The 18,589-nt window shown below is 37.4% G+C and overlaps 1 long non-coding RNA gene and 1 pseudogene across 1 annotated transcript in view; one reads left to right on the forward strand and one right to left on the reverse strand.

Moving 5' to 3' along the window:
* LOC147577545 (uncharacterized) overlaps positions 1–18,589 on the reverse strand; it is a 523,754-nt gene that overhangs the window by 399,452 nt on the left and 105,713 nt on the right. The window lies entirely within an intron of this gene.
* LOC112849593 (ribose-phosphate pyrophosphokinase 2-like) lies at positions 16,202–17,140 on the forward strand (annotated as a pseudogene).

Here is an 18,589-nt window from a genome sequence, read left to right on the forward strand (position 1 = left end):
CCAGCAATTGCACTTCTAAATATATAACCAAGACAACTGAACTTGCACAGGAATGTCACAGCAGCATTACAGGAATGAACAGGAATGTCACAGCAGCTATTCACAATGGCCACAAAGTAGAAACAATCCAAATGCCCACTGACTGATGAATGAATAAATACAATGTGTCATATCCACATAATGGGATATGATTCAATAACAAAAAGGAATGAAATACTGACACATGCTACAACATGGATGACCTTGAAAAGTTAACACTACATTAAAGAAAGTCTGTGGAGTAGGGAAATATGGAGAGAACTGACAGTAGGTATGGGCTTTCCTCTTTGCAGTGATGAAAATACTCTAAAATTGGATACTGATGATGGCTACTCAACTTCAAAGGGTAAATTTTACATGTGAATTATATCTCAATAAAGTATTATTTTAAAGCTTTTAATAAATAAATAAAAGACAGCTGGATTACCAAAAAAATGCCTAAAGTCACCAGTTAAAAGGCAAAGAAGCTGGGAAATACACTATTTTTATTATAAACCCATTTTAATAACCATTTTACTATGCTATAGCCATATCTGAGCAGTAAATTGGAAAAGATCACCAAAAAGAGGTACACAGTCTCTAAAATTCCTGAATTCTATGGTTTAGTGCAAAGAGGTTGTATAGGTTTATACCTTACTAATAAGGAACAAAGTGGGTACCAGGAATAACAGACCCCAGTGACTTTAATGTAAAATCAGAATCAAGAGCTAACTCTGTGAACTCACATTGACAAGTAGTTCTCAGCTTAAAAGAAAATACCTCCCCACCCCTCAACCCTGGAAAAAAAAATTCCCTTCAATATATAAGACTGGCCACTATTGACCTAACTCCTCTATTCATACCTTAGTTACTAGTACCCCACTTTTCAACACTGCATATTATTAGCCTTCACAAACAAAACTCCCTACTCCATCAAACACTTCTACAATCTGCCTCACAAAAGTATCTCCATGATTCCAGAAAAAACTATGTTCAACAATCAAGTCAATCAACAGGTCAAGTAGTAAAAACTGAGATGTCCAATCAATGTTTCCCAAATGCAAAATCTATAAGGCAAAGATTTCTACAATTCTACAGAACAGAGAACAGAAATAAGAAAGCCTGGGAGGGAGGACCAGGATGGAGGAACAACATGGAAGTTTTTTTGTGTCTCACATCCCTGAAATACAGCCAGATCAACACTAAACCATCCTGCACACCTAGAAAACTGATTTGAGGATTAACACAACAATCTGCACAACCTGAACCACAGAACTCAACAGGTATGTGGTGTGGAGAGGTGAACTGGGGGAGAGAGAGAAGCCATGGAGGGCAGGCAGCTGTTTTTGCGTGGGGAGAGAGGATGGAGATGGGGTATGGGGAGAATACGGGAAAAGCACCACCCCCAAAAGCAGCTGGAGAGAAAGTGGAAAAGTGGAAACAGCTGCAGGGACTGAACTAAAAAGGGAGAAAGGAGAAAGCTTAAATTCCATTAAGAATCTATAAACAGGGGGAGCACAGAGTCTGAAACTCTGCAGCCCAATACCTGGCGGTGCTCTGGTGAGAAGGGCGAATCCCCAGAAGCAGAGTGAAGTCCAGCAGTCTTTGAACCACATGAGGAGAGGCGGTTCGCCTACTGGGAGGACATCTGGTAGAGGCTGTGTGGCTCCCCCAAAGGCAAAGGCCCCAGTGGACCCAGGAGAACAGCCACATTCGCTGGTGACGGAACAAGGTCATTGGGGGTAAAGCCTGGTGCCAGATGTGTGTTGTGATTTGCCATAATCCCTGAAACGCTGCTGCTACACGATAGCATGAACTTTTTCTGGGGCGGGCTGGCACCCAGCCACAGTCTCTGGGCATTGGCAGCAGCATGGTCCCACGAACATTCCTGGGTGCTGCCGGCACCTGGCCGTTGCTCTGTGAGACCCTCCCACATAGGGGCAGAATGGGTCAAAGATGCAGTCCCTCAGGAGTAAGGGGTTGGAAAAAACAGCCACATCTGAGACAAAACGCAGGAGGGAGGTGCTTCCTGGGGCTTGGCCATGGACAGTGTAAAAGCAGGGAGTGGACGGAAGCTGAAGACAAAGGAGGAATAGGTAATTGCTGACCAGGGAGAACAGAGTTCTGATACTAAAACTGGGTAGCTGGGTGATGCCATTTCACCACTCCTGCACATATGCATACACACCTACAAGCACCACAAAAATCCACCCCAGTAAGCTAAGCAGAGCCATCTAGTGGAGAATGGAGCCATTACACTAAGCCCTGCCCAACTGGGCCAACTTCCCTCTTCAGGAACACAAGTCTCTGCCTGCTTAGTTTATGGGCTATAAAGCACTTCATAGTTTGACCTGCAGGGGAAAATGAAGTAATTTCAATTATATTAAAGTCTGTTCACTGGTCCATCCATTCAACTTTCTTTTTTTCTCTCTCTCTCTTTTTAGTTTCTTTTCATTTTCTTGAATACATAAAGAAAAATTTTTTTTTATTTTCATTTTTATTAAAAATATTTTTCTTTAATTTTTCTACTATTTTTTTTACTTTTGTGTAAACTTTTTCAAATTCTATTTTACTTCCATCATTTCATTTTATTCTATTTCAGTGGATTCATTTTTTCATATTTTCAAACGATTTCCTTTTTTTTTCCCCTTTTTGTCCAATCTATCAAGCCCCTTTCAACACCCAGACCAAAACACACCTAGGATCTAGCATCATTTATTTGATTGTGTGTGTGTGTGTGTGTGTGTGTGTGTTGTTTTTAATTTTTTAATTTATGTTTTTACTTTAATTTTTTTCTACCTCATTAATTCTTTTTCTCCCTTCAAAATGACGAAATGAAGGAATTCACCCCAAAAGAAAGATCAAGAAGAAACGACAGCCAGAGACTAAAACAATGCAGATACAAGCAAGATGTCTGAGCCAGAATTTAGAATCACGATAAGAATACTAATTGGAGTCAAAAATAGATTAGAATCCCTTTCTGCAGAGATAAAAGAAGTAAAAGCAAGTCAGGATGAAATAAAAAATGCTGTAACAGAGCTGCAATCTCAAATGGATGCCACGGCAGCAAGGATGGGTGAGGCAGAGTAGAGAATCAGCAACATAGAGGACAAACTTATGGAGAAGAATGAACCAGAAAAAAAGAAAGAGACTAAGGCAAACGAGCATGATTTAAGAATTACAGAAATCAGTGACTCACTAAAAGGGAATAACATCAGAATCATAGGGGGCCCAGAAGAGGAAGAGAGAGAAAAAGGGGGTTATGTGAACAAATCATAGTGGAAAACTTTCCTAACCTGGGGGAAGACACAGACATCAAAATCCAGGAAGCACAGAGGACTCCCGTTAGATTCAACAAAAAACTGACCATCAACAAGGGATATCATAGTCAAATTCACAAATTACCCAGGCAAGGGAAGATTCATGATAGTAGCAAGGGAAAAAAGTCCTTAACCTACAAGGAAGACAGATCAGGTTTGCAGCAGACCTATCCACAGAAGCTTGGCAAGCCAGAAAGGAGTGGCAGGATATATTCAATGTGCTGAATCAGAAAAATATGCAGCCAAGAATTCTTTATCCAGCAAGGATGTCATTCAAAATAGAAGGAGAGATTAAAAGTTTCCCAGGAAAACAAAAATTAAAGGAGTTTGTGACCATTAAACCAGTCCTGAGAGAAATTTTAAGGGCAACTTTCTGAGAGGAGACAAGATTAAATAAATAAATAAATGAATGAATAAATAAATAAATAAACAAACAAAGACTAGAAAGGACCAGAGAACACCATAAGAAACTCTGACTCTACAAGCAGCATAATGGCAATAAATTCATATCTTTCAGTACTCACTCTAAACATCAATGGACTCAATGCTCCAATCAAAAGACACAGGGTAACAGAATGGATAAGAAAACAAGATCCATCTATATGCTGTTTACAAGAGACCCACTTTAGACCTAAAGACACCTTCAGATTGAAAGTAAAGGGATGGAGAACCATCTATCATACTAATGGTCAACAAAAGAAAGCCAGAGTGGCCATACTTATATCAGACAATTTAGACTTTAAAATAAAGACTGTAACAAGAGATAAAGAAAGGCATTATATCATAATTAAGGGGTCTATCCACCAAGAAGACCTAACAATTGTAAACATTTATGTGCCAAATGTGAGAGCACCCAAATATATAAATCAATTAATCACAAACACAAAGAAACTCATTGATAATAATACCATAATAGTAGGGGACTTCAACACCCCACTTACAACAATGGACAGATCATCTACTCAGAAAATCCACAAGGAAACACTGGCTTTGAATGACACACTGGACCAGATGGACTTAACAGATATATTCAGAACATTTCATCCAAAAGCAGTGCACATGGAACATTCTCCAGAATAGACCACATACTGGGACACAAATCAGCCCTCAAGAAGGACAAAAAGATCGAGATCATACGATGCATATTTTCAGACCACAATGCTATGAAGCTTGAAATCAACCACAAGAAAATATTTGGAAAGGTAACAAATACTTGGAGACCAAAGAACATCCTATTAAAGAATGAATGGGCCAACCAAGAAGTTAAAGAATAAATCAGAAAGTACACGGAAGCCAATGAAAATGATAAGACCACAACCCAAAACCTCTGGGACGCAACAAAGGCTATAGAAATCCAGGCCCTAAAGAAGGAAGAAAGGTCTCAGATACACAACCTAATCTTACACCTTAAAGAGCTGGAAAAAGAACAGCAAATAAAACCCAAAACCAGCAGAAGACAGGAAATAATAAAGATTAGAGCAGAAATTGATGCTATCAAAACCAAAAAACAGTAGAACAGAATGAAACCAGAAGCTGACTCTTTGAAAGAATTAGCAAAATTAATAAACCACAACAAGTTTGATCAAAAAGAAAAAGTAAAGGACCCAAATAAATAAAATCGAGAATGAAAGAAGAGAGATCACAACCAAAAGAGTAGAAATAAAAACAATAATAAGAGAATATTATGAGCAATTATACACCAATAAAATGGGTAATCTGGAAGAAATGGGCAAATTCCTAGAAACACATACACTACAAAAACTGAAACAGGAAGAAATAGAAAATTTGAACAGACCCATAACCAGTAAAGAAATCAAATTAGTAATCAAAAATCTCCCAAAAAGCAAGAGTCCAGGGCCAGATGGCTTTCCAGGGGAATTTTACCAAACATTTAAGGAAGAGTTAACATCTATTCTCTTGAAGATGTTCCAAAAAATAGAAATGGAAGGAAAACTTCCAAAGTCTTTCTATGAGGCCAGCATTACCTTGAGTCCAAAACCAGACAGAGACCCCACTAAAAAGGAGAACTATAGACCAATTTCCCTAATGAACATGGATGCAAAAATCCTCAACAAGATATTAGCCAACTGGATCGAACAATGCATTAAAAAAATTATTCACCACAACCAAGTGGGATTTATACCTGGGATGGAGGGCTGGTTCAATATCCGCAAAACAATCAATGTGATAACATCAATAAAAGAAAGGACAAGAACCATACGATCCTCTCAATAGATGCAGAGAAAGCATTTGACAAAATACAGCACCCTTTCTTGATAAAAACCCTCAAGACAGTAGGGATAGAAGGATCACACCTCAAGATCATAAAAGCCATATACGAAAGACCCACTGCTAATATCATCCTCAATGGGGAAAAACTGAAAGATTTCCCCCTAAGGTCAGGAAGGAAGGAAGGAAGGAAGGAAGGAAGGAAGGAAGGAAGGAAGGAAAAAAGGAAGGAAGGAAGGAAGGAAGGAAGGAAGGAAGGAAGGAAGGAAGGAAGGAAAGAAAGAAAGAAAGAAAGAAAGAAAGAAAGAAAGAAAGAAAGAAAGAAAGAAAAATCCAGCCAGCCTGATAAGAGGGAAAGGGCACTTAAATATTCACAGGCCTCTGCCAGCTATTTATTCTATTCAGGACACTGAGAGTACAGGTGTTTCAGTCTTAGAATAAAGCAAACATACAATGATTTTCAGAGTTTGAAGACACCTCAGAAATCAGACAAATCAACCTCAGTGTTTTACAGGCTAGAAAAGTATAGCGCAAAGAAAAAAACACATATGATTAGCTCACAGTTAGCTGCAGATGTGGGGCCTGAATGCATGTTTCTTGATTCATGGACCAGTTGTCCTTTTGCAGTTTTAGCTCCCATGTCTTCAGAGCAAATGCAAATTGTCTGAGAAACTTGTCCTTTTTTTTTTTTTTAATTTTTTTTTAACATTTATTTATTTCTGAGACAGAGAGAGACAGAGAATGAACAGGGAAGGGGCAGAGAGAGAGAGGGAGACACAGAATCTGAAACAGGCTCCAGGCTCCGAGCTGTCAGCACAGAGCCCGACGCGGGGCTCGAACTCACGGACCGTGAGATCATGACCTGAGCTGAAGTCGGACGCTTAACCAACCAAGCCACCCAGGCGCCCCGAAACTTGTCCTTTTTTAACAATACAAAGTACACAGCCTAGAAGTAGAGTCCAGATGAGGAAGTTTAAATTACTCCTCCTGACCCTCTAAATTGCTCAGATAGAACCCCAGCACCACGAAATCTGTTTTCCTGTCAGTCTCAGATTTTTCCCTAAATGTAATACTACAAAGGTAGGTTAACTGTCTCAAAGACATGACTCATTGGAAGATGAACACTGAGTAATGTCCTTTACCTAAGAACCAAGAACTCAACATTGTGGATGATTCAAGAGAATAAGAATTTCTTCACCATTATTCCCTTATAACATTTCTCTTCTGTTCCTCTTTGCTGTTCCTGAACTCCTTTCCATTTCTCCTTTCCATCTCTCTACCAAAAAGTCCAAATATACAGCAGAGAGAGTAGGACAAATCAGAGAGGTGAAGATTGAATTTTCAATTCTCTTTGCTCCCCATAAAGATTCTCCCTATTCTCTGCACCCAACAAAGTATATGAACAAGCTTTTCACTTACTGCCTGCTTTCCATTAGTTCAATCCTCATTTCTTTTCAGCTCTTGGCACTTTGTATATAGGTACAGTCCTCTCACAATTTTTCATAAAATAAAAACCTAGTAGTGGGAGTGAGGAGCATTGACATTCTGATCATCTATTATAATAGTAATATTTTGTTGTTTTTTTTTTATTTTAAACAAGCTGCAATTTGGAAAAGCAATGTGTTTTGTTTATCATGTCAAGTTCTTATGAAAGTATTTGAGTTGGACTTCATCCAAAATCTATAATTCACCATGTAATGCATAATTTTGCTGTCATATGGCTGCAAATTTTGACACTTATTTTGCCAGAAAACACAGGTATGAATATGAAAGAGGCCCCCTCAGAGATTTATTGCTTAATATCCCACTAGTCCCCAGTCTTTCACTGTCAAAGCTCAGCCATCCATTATTTACCAAGCAGATTTTTTTTGCTCTTTGTTTCTGCTCAGATTCACTTAAAAATCACCCTTTGAAAGATCCATAGCCTAGTTTTAATTGTTGTTAACTGTTTCAAATCCCTTATTATTAAATGTCATAAACTGTTCTGGATAAAGATTTTCACAGCAAAAACTAATATAGATGATTTTACAATTCCCTTAAAATGGTCATAGTTGTATATATTAACAATAAAACTTTTTATTATTTCAATTTTTGTATTATTTCAATTTCAATAAAAATCACTCCTTCTCTTCTGGCTTATCTGCCCCAAAATACTTTGCTCCAGGTATACAAGAGTCATTATTGAAATAAAAATGGGTACTTTTCTAACCTAACAACTATTAAAATTGAAATAAGTCCAAAATTCAGCATTTTCTGGGTTAAATTAGTGCACTACTTCAGTATCTGCAATTCAAATAAGTCCTCTGAGAAATTGGCCTCCATAACCAGTGACGTGCTGCTGAACTGAACAGATCTCCAAAATATCCTAACAGATTTCTTTCTTTCATTGTAGAATTGTTTCCATCTGGTGCTTAGATATTAAACCTGGAATATGTAAAGGCTCTCCCCTCTCACCCTGTTTGACTTCCAAATGCTGGCAAATAATATGCATTGTCAATGAACTGAGGATTAAAATTGTGAACTTAACTGTGTAGTTATAAGATGCACAATTTTAAATGATAGATCTTCAAAGTGGTGGATTTTTTGTCTTTTAATTCATCTTTCAAATTTGGACATTTGAAGTGTTTGTTGTTTGTAAAATATTCTAACTCAAACCTACTTCGTTTGAAAAAAATAAAAGTCTTTTAAATTTTTTTTCCAAGTTCAGAATGTTGAGAAATGAATTTATGAAGGCCAGTTTTTGTGAGTATGCATATATTCATAACAGAATGGGAGCATCTAAAAACACATGTATCTATTTGTTTAGATAGATGAGTGGATAGATATTTAGATGTATACATGTAGAAGTTTCCAAGATCCTGGGTCTATGGACAACAATTTCTTCATGAGAATTTTAGGATCCTTCACAACAACAAAAAATGTCTGACTTTTAAGACTGGCAACATTTTTCATAGCATCTTAATTAGAAAGCACAGAGTTACTTCTAAGAAACGTAATTGCTTCCAGACATATTTAAACCACTAGGGGGATGTTTATATGAAATTAGCAATAAGTCACAGGAGTGAATAAACCAGTTCTATGCACTGAATGTTGCAGTGTAAAAGCTGAGGAGCACACATGGAGAGTTATAAGAGAACCATGTGTAAGACACAATCATTATGTTCAATCTCTTCCTTCTTGTTGTTAGTCTTGCAACTTCTACCCATCCCTCTTTTATTGGCATGAATCTTCCGTGTCTTCCAGAGAACACAGTTATCCAGTTCTCTTGTTCAAATCTTCACACTTCATGCCTGGCCTCCCTTCACTGTTCTTTTCTTTTTAATATCCCATCATAATACTTTCTTCACATTGTCTCTTATTTAATTGCTTTCTTGAATCTCTTTCTCTTAATTTGATCTGCCTTGATCTCCTGGAATATTTTCTGATGCACTTCTCCATTTCACATTCATTTCATGGCTAGTTAAAAAAAATAACTGAGTTCTTGGGACATCTGGGTGGCTCAATCAGTTAAGCATCCAACTCTTGATTTCAGCTCCGGTCATGATCTCATGGTTTGTGAGACTGAGCTCCACATCAGGGCTCTGTGCTGATAGCATGGAGCCTGCTTGGGATTCTCTCTCTGCCCTTCCCCCACCTCTCTCTCTCTCAAAAAATAAATTTAAAAAAATGTTTAAAAGTAACTGAGCTCCTCCTGTACAGCACATGAAACTACTTACCATTTCTATTCACTGTACTGCTCCATTTAACTGTAAAAACAATTTTTTGAGGAGACTCACTGGAAAGGAATTGATACAGCTTTGGAAAGGGCAGTTAAGAATGTTTTGCTGAGAAGTATATAATTACTTGACTGATTCTAGCAAACATTTGTGGGAATCTTTTAAAGCAATTTTGTTCAGCTAAATCTCAGTTGGACACAGCATCTTGACCCAAAAACTTTCAAACAAAAAGATTCATTAAAATGAGCAAGAATTTTCCATAAAACTTCAAGATGCCATGCAATGAATTTCTATAGTTGCCTGCCATGCAAAATATTGTAGTATAAATTTAGAGATAACATTATAACTAATCTTCTAAAACAGACATTCTAAAAAACATTATATATGCTTGGGGCGACTGGGTGTCTCAGTCCGTTAAACGTCTGACTTCAGCTCAGGTCATGATCTCATGGTTCATGAGTTCAAGTCCCACATCGGGCTCTATGCTGACAGCTCAGAGCCTGGGGCCTGCATCGGATTCTGTGTCTCCCTCTCTCTCCAACGCTCCCCTGTTCACACTCTGTCTCTGTCTCAAAAATAAATAAACATTAAAAATAAATAAATAAATAAATAATATTCCATATGCTTTATTTTTTTAAGTTTATTTATTTATTTAGAGAGAGAGACAGCAGACGAGCAGAGGAGGAGCAGAAAGAGAGGGAGAGAGAGAATCCGAAACAGACTCTGCATTGTTAGTGCAGAGCCCAATGTAGGGCTCAAACTCACTAATCAGGAGATCATGACCTGAGCCAAAATCAAGAGTAGAATACTCAACCAATGGAGCCATCCAGATGCCCCAATACTGTATATGCTTTAAAATAAAATCTTAGAAATACCCAAAACACCCATTGCAGTTGGCATCATATGAATATTATAGAAAATCACAATGTGTTCTTCTTGCTCACACAACAAACAAAATATCTATGATAAGAAAGAATTGGGGTGCCTGCATACCTGAGTCAATTTCAGCTCAGGTCATGATCCCAGAGTTGTGGGATCAAGCCCTGTATTGGGCTCCACGCCAAGCATAGAACTCACTTCAGATTCTCTCTCTCTCTCTCTGCCCCCTCCCTGCTTGCGCTAAATAAAATAAAATAAAATAAAATAAAATAAAATAAAATAAAATAATAAAATAAAATAAAATAAAATAAAATAAAATAATAAAATAAAATGAAGGAATTGATGTAATGGTTTTGTGTCTTTTCATCTATTCAGAAAGCAGAAAGAAAAGAGAACTAACTTCATCTGATGAAAACTTGCATTTTCTTTTGCCTCCCTTTTCCCTTCCTCTCTCCCATCTGCCCTCCACTTCACCCTCCATCCCTTTAAGTTTTCTCCATTTGTATTACAGTGGCACAGATTCAGAGAAGGGGTGGAGTCTGGTATTTTGGGTGGTCTTAATAAACCTTTAGTCTTTGGCTAACCTCTCCTTAGACTGAAAAGTAGCCAAGAATTTCCAATATTAGGAAGAGTCACTTTGAAGAGCTATACATGTATGACGAAGTGCATGTCAATATATCTGCTCTAATTTAATAAACAAAACTGAACAACAGGGCCTTGTCAGCCAAAGCAACAACTATTTCTCCCAAACTTAAAACACATCCTTGTGTAAGTTATGGTTCTTATTTGGTTATTGTGTTCATTTATTTCAGTTTATTGTTTGACATCTCCCACCAGCTGAGCCAAGAAACTCATGGCAGTGCTTCAAAAAGTAACTCCACCCTACATTTAGTTTTTAATTTGTTCTGATTCTTTACTCTTTTAAACTCACAAAGTTTCATGGAATAAGTGCCCAAGGAAGATAGCATTTGCTTTTTATTTCTAAGCAGTTTTAGAAACCATATATAAAATCTCCCTTGCAGCTCCTCCTTTTTGTTAGAAAATTATATTAGATTCATATGTGTTTTGAGAAGTCAGTTGTATATTTTAATTAAAGGGAGAAATAAAAAGTCATTTCTCCTAGTGGGCTTACAAAGAATGTAGAAGTTATTTCTCCCAATAATAACTTAACAAATTATGTTTTAGTCCCCTGAATTAGGGTAAAGATGAGGGGGAACAGTCATCTGTACAGTGAGTATATATTATCATGGACTTTGAAAGTGCCTATCTTTTTGGTGCTTGGCAACACATAGTAAAAATATCCACAAGGGGAAAAAAAAGTCAATGTTATTTCAACAAAAATAGCCAAACTGTTTCCAGACAACAAAATAGCAAATCCATCTAGACTCACTGGTGCATGTCTGGACGTTCCAAATGAAACCTTGCATCAAAGAGAAAATGTGAGCACTTTCCTATAATATCAATAAAAATTAAACTACAATTGGTACAACTTTTAAGAGTTACAAATTTCCACTATTCTAATCCCTAATTCTTAAGAGCAATCTTTTTTGTTTGATTGCACTTTTGTCAGAAGAAAGAAAGAGGATATTTAAAATGAAGAATTTGTAATACAACACTGATTTCCTTTCTTAAGTGGTTGTCACTACAAAGAGAGCCAAAACTTTGTAAACTTGATCAGGCTGGTACTGGAAAATGTAAACAACACTACAAAATAATGATGAGAACATTTTATCCAGGTTAGTACAAATAGATAAGACTTGCTTTTAAATGAAAAATTCCATGGAGACTAATGTACAAAAGGAGGGAGCATTTCAAGCTCACACTAGAAAGGTCATTGGCAGGGACCAATTTCATAGTATTTAGCATACCTGTCCTGGAACAAAACAGGGCTAAGCTGATTGAGCACGCATTTGAGTCTACAAAGGAATAAGTCCAGGTATTACAGATTAATGTTTAAAGAACTACACTACCTACTTTCAACATTCTCTTTATATATTTTGAGTTCTTGAATGAGTTCTAGAAGAACTCTATAACCCAAACCATTTTCAAGATGATAATGCACAGGAAAGTCCCCATATAATCAATCCTCTCTGAATGTGTCTCTGTTCCAGAAGAACGTAAGAAATTAGGTTTCTCCAAAAAGTGAGAAACCTAATTTCAATGATGATGACTTTTCCTTGTTTTCAGTTGAAAAAGGGAAAAGAACTTTGAATTTGAAGTTTTACAAGTCTACATTTTGAGAATATCTTTTTATCCTGAGAATACTTAGAAGAATGTTAATAGTTACTTGCTAACTAATTTGGATATAAATTAAAAAAATAGGGGCGCCTGGGTGGCGCAGTCGGTTAAGCGTCCGACTTCAGCCAGGTCACGATCTCGCGGTCCGGGAGTTCGAGCCCCGCGTCAGGCTCTGGGCTGATGGCTCAGAGCCTGGAGCCTGTTTCCGATTCTGTGTCTCCCTCTCTCTCTGCCCCTCCCCCGTTCATGCTCTGTTTCTCTCTGTCCCAAAAATAAATAAACGTTGAAAAAAAAAAATTAAAAAAAAAATAAAGTTAAAAAAACAGTTAATAGTTACTAATGTTGACTCTATTTCAATATGGTAGACCGAGCATATGCATCTAATTACAATATTTTCTGGAACCCTACTAAAACTATAGTAAAGTATGCTTTTAGTAAAGTATTTTTTAAATAAAAACCACTTTATTGAGCTATGACTGACATACAAAAAGTTGCACATATTTAATACATACTACTTTATGAGTTTGAAGATGAACATATGCCCATGAAGTCATCACCATAATCAATCTCATAAACATATCATCACCTCCAAAAGTTGCCTCCCACCCTACTTATTTATTCGTGTGTGTATGTGTGTGATAAGAAGGTTTAATATCCAGGAAATGCAAATCAAAACCATAATGAAATAACACCTCATACCCATTAGTATGGCTATTATCAAAATAACAAAAGATAACAAGTGTTGATGAGGATGTGGTGAAAGGGAACTCTTGTACACTGTTAATGGTAATGTAAATTGGTACAGCCTTTAGGGAAAACAGTATGGAGTTTCCTCAGAAAAATGAAAAAACAGAATTACCATATGATCCATCAATCCTATTTCTATGTATATACTCAAAGGAAATAAAATCACTATCTTGAAGAGATATTTACACTCTCATGTTTGTTGCAGCATTATTCACAGTAGCCCTATGGAAGCAACCTAAATAGCTATTAATGGAGGAATGGATAAAGAAAAATGTGGTATGTTTATACAGTGTGATGTTAATTCTGCCTTAAAACGGAAGGAAACCCTGCCATTTGTGACCACATAAAAGAACGTTAAGGACATTATGCTAAGTGAAATAAACCAGACTGAAATAGACAAATGCTGCATGATCTCACGTATATGTGAAATCGAAAACAGCCAAACTCATAAAAGCAGAGAGTAAAATGGTAGTTATCAAGGGTTGGGGATGTGGGGGTAAATGGGAAGATGTTGGTCAAAGGGTACAAACTCTCAGCTATAAGATGAAGAAGTTCTGGAGACCCAATGTACAGCATGGATACTATAATTAGTGGTAAGTGTTGTGTATTTGAAACTTGCTAAGATTTCTTACCCAAAAAAGGGGATAACTGAAAGAATGAACTGTTACTACAAATATATTCCATGTATCCATAAGTTAAGACAAGAAAGATTTTTTTAAAATCAAATCAAACTTTAAAGATAAAAATTATATGATGGATATGTTAATTAACTTGATTACAACAATCATTTCACAGTGTATATATATATGTATCCAATCACATTGGATATCTTAAATATGTATAGTTCTTATAAGTCAATAATACCTCAATAAAACTGAAAAACAATTACCAGGCACTGAAAAACTAGGAAAATATGAGTCACACTGAGAAAATAAATAAATCAATATAAACTTAACCAGAGCCACTGTTAGAATTAGGAGACAAATACATTAGAACTGTTATTACAAGCGTGCTGGGTGGCTCAGTCATGATCGGCTCAGGTCATGATCTCACGGTCCGTGGGTTCAAGCCCCACATTGGGCTCTATGCTGACAGCTCAGAGCCTGGAGTCCGCTTTGGATTCTGTGTCTCCCTCTCTCTCTCTCTCTCTCTGCCCTACCCCCGCCTGTGCGCTCGCTCTCTTTCGCTCTCTCAAAAATAAAATAAACTTAAAAAAGAACTGTTATTATAAATATATTCCACATATTCAAAAATTAAGACATGAAAATTGTTTTTTAAACCCAAATCATGGCTTAGTCAGTTAAGTGTCCAACTTCAGCTCAGGCCATGATTTCATGGTTCGTGGGTTCTAGACCCGAGCCAGGCTCTGTGCTGACAGTGCAGAGCCTGGAGCCTGCTTGGGATTCTGTGTCTCCCTCTCTCTCTGCCCCTCCCTCGCTCATACAGTGTCTCTATCCCTCAAAAATAAACATTAAAAAAATTTTTTAATTAAATTGAAAGAATCTCTAATATTTAAAAACTAAGAAACATAATTTTAAATAACCCACAGGTCAAAAAAAAAGTAGAAAGAAAAATTAGAATGTATTTTGAACAGAATGAAAATACAATCAATTATTATGGGTTAAATTGTTTTCCTCTAAAATTATATTCAAGTTCTAAACCCCCAAGCATCTCTGAATGTGACCTTATTTGAGAATAGAGTCATTACAGGTATAATTAGTTAACTCAAAATGAGATAATACTGAATATTATAATATTAAACTGGATAATACTGGATAATACTGGATAAGGTGGGCCCTAACCCAATATGACTAGTGCCCTTACAAGAAGAGAAGAGACACACGAAGAAAAGACATCACACGATGACAGGCACAGAGACCAGTATAATGCACCCGCAAGCCAACGTACACAAAGGATCACTGCTACCATCAGAATCCAGGAAGGGGTAAGGAGGACTGTACCAAGAGTCCCACAGGGAGCATGGTCTTGCTGACACCTTGATTCATGACATCTAGCCTCAAGAACTGTGAGAGAATAAAATTTATTTTGTTTTAAGTCACCCAGTTTATAACACTTTGGTACGGCAGCCCTATAAAACTAATATGACATATCAAAACGTGTGGGATGCCACTAAAAAACAGTACCTACTGAGAAATTTAAAGCACTTATTGCTTAATACTGGAAAATGAGAATCATCTCAAGTCAATGACATCAGCTTCCAAGGTAGAAAAAAGAAATACAATAAACTTCAGAGCCTAAATTATCTAGAAATCAGAATTAAAAACAAAAACAAAAAAACAATGAAACCAAAAACTGGTTCTTTAATAACAAAGATAAAATTGACATACATTCTAAGCAGTCTATTAGGAGAGAATAAAGGAGAGTAGACACTAGTTCTCCCAATATCAGGAGTAAGGGAAGTAACATAACTATAAATTTTTTTTTCAATGTTTATTTATTTTTGGGACAGAGAGAGACAGAGCATGAACAGGGGAGGGGCAGAGAGAGAGGGAGACACAGAATCAGAAACAGGCTCCAGGCTCTGAGCCATCAGCCCAGAGCCTGACGCGGGGCTCGAACTCACGGACCGCGAGATCGTGACCTGGCTGAAGTCGGACGCTTAACCGACTGCGCCACCCAGGCGCCCCAACATAACTATAGATTCTAAGAATATTTAAAAGATAATAAAGGAACATTTTGAACATCTTTATGGCAATAAATTTGGCAACTTAGAGGAAATGGACAAATTCCTCGAAAGCCACAACTTCTAATGGCCACACATGATATAAAAGTTTTATCTATGAAAAATATTAATTGTAGTTAACTTTCCCACAAAACAAAAATTCCAGGCACAAATAGTTTTACAGATCATTTCTCCCAAAATTCAAGGAAAAAATAATACCATTTCCGCACATATGCTTCTAAAAAGTTAAAAAGAAATAAATAATTCACAGACAATTATATAATGCCAGATTCACCCTGACATCAACACCAGACAGGGACAGCGTGCTTTCCCGCTCCCGAGCCTCGGCCATCTCTGCCACGCCCAGGCACATGCTCTTCAGCAGCAGCTCACACTAGGACCTGTCCCTGTGTGTGGCTGACTGGCTGGGCCTGAAGCTGGGCAAGGTGGTCACTAAGAAGTTCAGCAACCAGGATACCAGAGTCAAGATCAGTGAAAGCGTGAAGCCAAAGATGTCTATAACATCCAGGGTGGTGTGGAGAAATCGACAGCCTGATGGAGCTCCTCATCGTGATCAACGCCTGCAAGATCACGTCGTCCATCATCCAGGGTAACTGCCATGACCCCAGGTTTTCCATACTGTCGACAAGGTAAAAAGGACAAGAGCCATGTTCTGATGTCTGTGAAACTTGTGGCATATATGCTCTTGGTTGCTGGGGCAGACCACATCCTCACCATGGACCTGCATGCCTCTCAGATCCAGTGAGTCTTTGACATTCCAGTGGATAATCTGTACACGGAGCCTGTAGTCCTGCAGTGGATTCAGGAGAACACCGCCAAGTGGAGGAACTGTATTATTGGTTCACCTGATGCCAGAGGAGCTAAAAGGGTCACATCAATTGCCGACAAGGTAAATGTGGAATTTGCCTTGATTCACAAATAGAAAAAGAATGCAAATGAAGTAGACTGGATGGTTCCTGTGAGCCACATGAAGGACCACATGGCATCTTTGTGGACAACACGGCTGACATGCGTGGCACTATCTGCTGTGCTTCCAACCAGCTACTCTCAGCAGAAGCCACCAAAATTTATGCTATCCTTTACCCACAGGATCTTCTCTGGGCCAGCTATTTCCAGAATAATGCTGCCTTTGAAGCTGTTGTCACAAACACCATTCCATATGGGGTCAAAAGGAGACACTGTTCCAAGATTCAGGTTATTGATATCTTGATGATCTTGGCTGAGGTAATCCAAAGGGCACACAATGGTGAATCTGTGTTTTACCTGTTCAGCCACATACCACTATAGATCCCAGATGTAAGGTATGAATGAAGCCTACTTTGGCCTCTGAATTGCCAGAGTTTTTCTGACTTTTTAGTTTCAGGACTCAGCAATTATAGGATAATGCAAAAGCACCCAATCTTTGTATACTCCAAGACCCATTGTTTCCCTCTCCTCAAGCTCAAGTCCATTTATTTTCAGTTTGAGGGGAGGGTAGTGGTTATTTGATTTTTCTAAGTGACCTGCTGTTAGTGATACATGTTTCATCATCCTGACTTGTCAGATAGGTGACCTTTTTCTTTGTTTTATCAGTACTTTGAGGCCACAAGTTTCAAGTATATAATTACATTGCAGAAGTTCATAGTTTATATATTCTGAAGGTGCCAGAGATGACTTCAGATTAAAGCTTTCTGTGTAAATAATAATGTCAATGGACATTTGGGTAAAACCCTGTATACAGAATTATATTGAGTGAACCTTGGAAAATTTATAATACCCTGAATTTTGAATTTTTTTTTCAGTAACCAGGTTTCAAATAAACCATTGTGGTTATTGTGCTTAATCTGACCAAATTTTATGTGGCTTTAAGATGGCTACTGACATGTTTACTTTCTGATAAACATTAGACATATCAGAGGCAATGTAGTTCATTATTTTTTTTTTTACTGCAACTTCTAAAAAATATAACTATTACTTACCTGAAATGTCATGTTCTAAAATTTCAAAATTATCTTTAGCAATAGACTGAGTGAGAAAATGTTTAGAGAAAGACTCTGCAGGCTCACTGGTCCATTCATGCTGTGCTCTGACTATCCCAGGAAGACAGCTCTTTGAGTGGCTCCTCCTGTCCTGCCATCTAGTTTTATGGTCTATTTTTAGCTCTAGCCTTTACTTTGCCTTTTTTGCAATAATTTCACGTTGTGGATTTCCACCAAAATAAAGACTCCCCTAAATCCCCTCAAGTTTACTAGTCTGATCATTATTTTGATTTGGACATAATAAAAAGTGAATTTTTGTGAGTGCCACCTAAATCATATTTAAACATTATTTCTTTAGTTTTGATTTCACATTCTTTTGCCTTTTGTAATCAGAAGTAGCAAGTCTCTTAGGCAACTGATTATTTTATTTTATTTTATTTTATTTTATTTTATTTTTATTTTTTTATATATATATTTTTTAATATATGAAATTTATTGTCAAATTGGTTTCCATACAACACCCAGTGCTCATCCCAAAAGGTGCCCTCCTCAGTACCCATCACCCACCCTCCCCTCCTTCCCACCCCCCATCAACCCTCAGTTTGTTCTCAGTTTTTAACAGTCTCTTATGTTTTGGCTCTCTCCCACTCTAACCTCTTTTTTTTTTTTTTTTTTTCTTCCCTTCCCCCATGGGTTTCTGTTAAGTTTCTTAGGATCCACATAAGAGTGAAACCATATGGTATTTGTCTTTCTCTGTATGGCTTATTTCACTTAGCATCA

Source organism: Puma concolor, chromosome C2, assembly GCF_028749965.1.
Source record: "Puma concolor isolate L17-30 chromosome C2, mPumCon1.1.hap2, whole genome shotgun sequence".
Taxonomy (NCBI): Eukaryota; Metazoa; Chordata; class Mammalia; order Carnivora; family Felidae; genus Puma; species Puma concolor.